This window comes from Strigops habroptila (genome assembly GCF_004027225.2).
Source record: "Strigops habroptila isolate Jane chromosome 13 unlocalized genomic scaffold, bStrHab1.2.pri S16, whole genome shotgun sequence".
Classification (NCBI taxonomy): domain Eukaryota; kingdom Metazoa; phylum Chordata; class Aves; order Psittaciformes; family Psittacidae; genus Strigops; species Strigops habroptila.
Window position 1 is genome coordinate 61,302 of NW_022651054.1, and position 3,601 is coordinate 64,902.

The 3,601-nt window shown below is 50.5% G+C and overlaps 1 long non-coding RNA gene across 1 annotated transcript; it reads right to left on the reverse strand.

Moving 5' to 3' along the window:
• Positions 1-351: 351 nt before the first annotated feature.
• On the reverse strand, positions 352-1,544 carry LOC115603146. The gene is made up of 5 exons (XR_003989772.1): positions 1,181-1,544; positions 1,029-1,085; positions 879-934; positions 765-804; positions 352-480 (listed from the first exon to the last, which is right to left on the reverse strand). It is a non-coding gene; the product is annotated as an uncharacterized LOC115603146 (long non-coding RNA).
• Between the last annotated feature and the right edge of the window lie 2,057 nt (positions 1,545-3,601).

Sequence of the window (3,601 nt, forward strand, 5' to 3'; positions counted from 1 at the left end):
AGACTACTGACCAGATGACGCAGAGACACAAGCCCGACCCGGCCTTTCGCTTGTAAAGCAGGAAAAAAATTGCCCAACTGGCACTTAGGCAACCGACGCGACCGGTCGGGATCCCGGAGACGGGGCCCGAGGAGCGGGCCTGTGCACTTTGAGCTCAAAGAGCGATGAGGACATCAAGACTGGAGGAAGCACCTGTATGGAAGATGGACCGCTCGCGCTCCATAACGCACTAAAGCTGGAGCTGCCCTGCCCACAGCAAGCTCACATTGCAAAGGAATGCGCTCCCTGTCCCTCGGCCCCATGCTGCATTTCAAACCCCTTCCTGCCATCCTGACCTTGTGCCTCACTCCCCCGGACCCTGACACTGCTCCCTCTACTTAGCTTTCTTAGTGCCATAGGTCGCGAGGCAGCCTCGATGCTCAGAACTCCCACATCAGAGAGCCGGGACGTTGCTGCAAGTGCCTGGTTCCTCTTCAAAATCTGCAATAAACAAACAAACAAACAAACAAACAAACAAATGGGAAGACACTGTGCTGGCCATCTTCACCACCGCCACGCCTGCCGATGCCAGCCTCTTCTGCAACACCCCTCTAGCCCCTCAAAAGCTCCTCTGCACTGTGCTCGCCTGCTCTGAATCGATTCCAGAGGCCTATGCTGAGCCTCTCCTCCCCTCCAGGACCTAGGGGTACAACAGAGACAAATGTCCGCTGCGCTTGCAAAGAGTGACCAACCCCAGAATCCTCCTTGTTAACTCCTGGACTCACGTCAAGTGCTCATCTGACTGCAAATATGGGAAGACATGACCTGCAACAAAGAAAAATGGTGTCGCCATGTTAGTCTCAACTATTAGTCACCATCCACACACACAACCCCCTCACCTTCTCACAGTCCTTCTCAGTGTGCAGCTTCACCTCTCCCAGGTTGGGTGCGGCGCCTGAAAGATAAATGGAAACAGACGCAGGCTGAGACAGAGGTCAAAGCGGCAGCTGGCCCTCAGCAAGTCCCATCTCCCGCTCCCGTAGCTTTACTGCTCATCTGCTGGCCTTTGGAGGTCTTCTGTTTTTTTACTTTCATCTGTGAACCGCCTGGAAAACACAAACAAGAAGTGATGCTTGCAATTTAATGAAAATGACAAGACCCAGAAATTACTTGCTGCATCGGTCTGCTAAGCATGGCTCACCTTGCCCAAGTTACCTCTCGGGCCGAGATCTCAATTCGCTCATCGCTTGGCCTCTCCAAATCAAAAACATCAAGCAAGAGTGCTAAGCCTGTCAGAGGAATTGGACATTGCTTCCCTCTGACACAGTAGAGTGACCACACTCCGCTCAGCTCTCTTCTGTCACTCTTTTCCACGTGGCTCCCTGCCTTGACTTCTGCAAGCACGATATTGAAAAAGTCACACCGATGCGGAGCTAAACCTTAACAATCCCAGAGGGCTTCTTACTATATGGCCATACCATGTAGTCTACAACTAAGCTGCTATTAAAGTGAGCAGAAAACAACCAAGAACCAAGTTTAAGGCTTGTTTTGCCTTTTTTGTAACCCTTTCAAGATTCAGATAGCTTTACTACCCCTTAGCAGCCCCTCCCACACACCTCCAATTGTGTCTACAATATACAATTTAAGTGACTGCCCACACAACCTATTCCATCCAAAAGGCATGTACAACCTTTGCCTGAGCAGTCTGGACATCACAATACATTACCCATAGACACCCGCTATGGCTATCTCTCCTGCCCCGACTTCACATGCTGGGCAGAGCAGCTCCCAAGCAAACACACATGGAGAGGCTGACACCACACAGAAAGTTACAGATGCTGCAACACCAAAAACAGAGAAGACTCTCCGGTGGAAGAACACCTCCCAGACAGAATGCTCCATCTGCCCAGATGACTTAGGTGGCCACATGACAAGGCTCCATGGGAGCCCCGGAATAGAGTCTGACACGTTAACCCAGTACCAAAACTGACAGCCAAAATCGAGATGATGGAAGTGCAAGAAGCCAATCAACAAGACCTATCAACATAAGGATGGAGGGAGAAATTCCCAGTCTGTGAACAGGGACACTTGGAGAACACAGGTGCAGAGGCAGCCTGGAGCAATGCCCCAAAAGACGACTGACAAGATAGCTCTGAATCATCAGATCCAGACATGCTTTAAGCTTGTAAAGCAAACAAAGAAATGCCTGACTGGCACTTCTGAAACTGACATGAACAGTCAAGACACCAGGAACGGCGCCTGAGGAATGGGCGGCTCACGCTGAGCACAAAGAGCAATGAGGACATCCACACCCAGGAAGGACTGAAACAGAACACGCACCGCTCACGCTACGCAACGCACTCAAGCTGGAGCTGCCCTGCCCACACTAGTCTCATGCTGCTAAGTTACCTGCTCCCTTTCCCTCTGCCAAGTGCTACATTTAAAGCAGCCCAGCCCAGCCCACCACCATCCCCAACCCTGCCACCCACCCATCTCCCTCCCAGAAAGTAGTCCTGCAACTTGACTTGCATAGCTCTGTGGGTCTTGAGCCATCCTCAGTGCTCAGAACTCCCACATCAAACACCTGGGACATTGCTGCAATCATCAATTTGATCATCATCTGCAGTAAAAAGAAAAAAAAAACAAACCGCACAAACAGTAAACAGACAAACAAATGGAAAACACTGGACTGGCCATCATTATCATCACCACCACACCAGTCAATGTCTGCCTCTTCCACAACATCCTACTGCCTCGTGCAAAGCTCTGCAACATTGTGATCACCTGTTCCAAAATAATTCCTGACTGCTAGGCCAGGACTCCCCTCCCCTGCAGGGCCTGAGAGTCTAGAGACAAGTGACAATTGCTCTGGTGACAAGTGACTGACCCCACAATCCTTCTCATTACCTCCCCGACTCACCTGAAATGCTCATTCGACTCCAAAGGCAACTGCATGGCGCTTGTGAGAAAGACTAACACTGAACCCCATCGCCATGTTATACTCAACTGTCACCAACCTGGCAGAAACCCCCCTGAGATTCTCACAGCCCTCCTCTGGGTGCAGCTTCACGTCTCCCACATTAATTGCAGCACCAAAAAAGAAATGGTAACAGACGCATGCCAAGACAGGGCTCGGAGTGGCAGCCTTCCCTCTGTGATTCCCATCTCCTACTTCTATACATTGGCTGCTCATCCAGCAGGCCTCCAACATTTCTGGCTGCCACATCCGGACCTGTACATCACCTGGAAAACACAAACAAGAAGAAACGCCTTCAACTACTTCAAAAACGTTTCACGTGAAATACAGCTGCTGCTTCAGCCATCTAGTCAGTGTCCACATTAATCAGCAAGACGTGGAGACAGAGTCAGGTCTGTGAAAATGGACATTGAGAGAACAAAGCTGCGCAGGCAGCCTGGAGCGATGCCTGAAAAGTCAACTGACCTGATAACTCTAAGGCATGTGCCCCAGCTATGCTTAAATTTGATAAAGCGAGAAAAGCTCATGCTGAATAGTAACCTGCTCCCTTTCCGTGCCCAAAGAGAACTAGTCTTAAACAGCCTCCCTCCCAGACCAAACTTAGATCTCCTTCCTGCCCCTCCCCAGATCCAGTATTTTAACTTA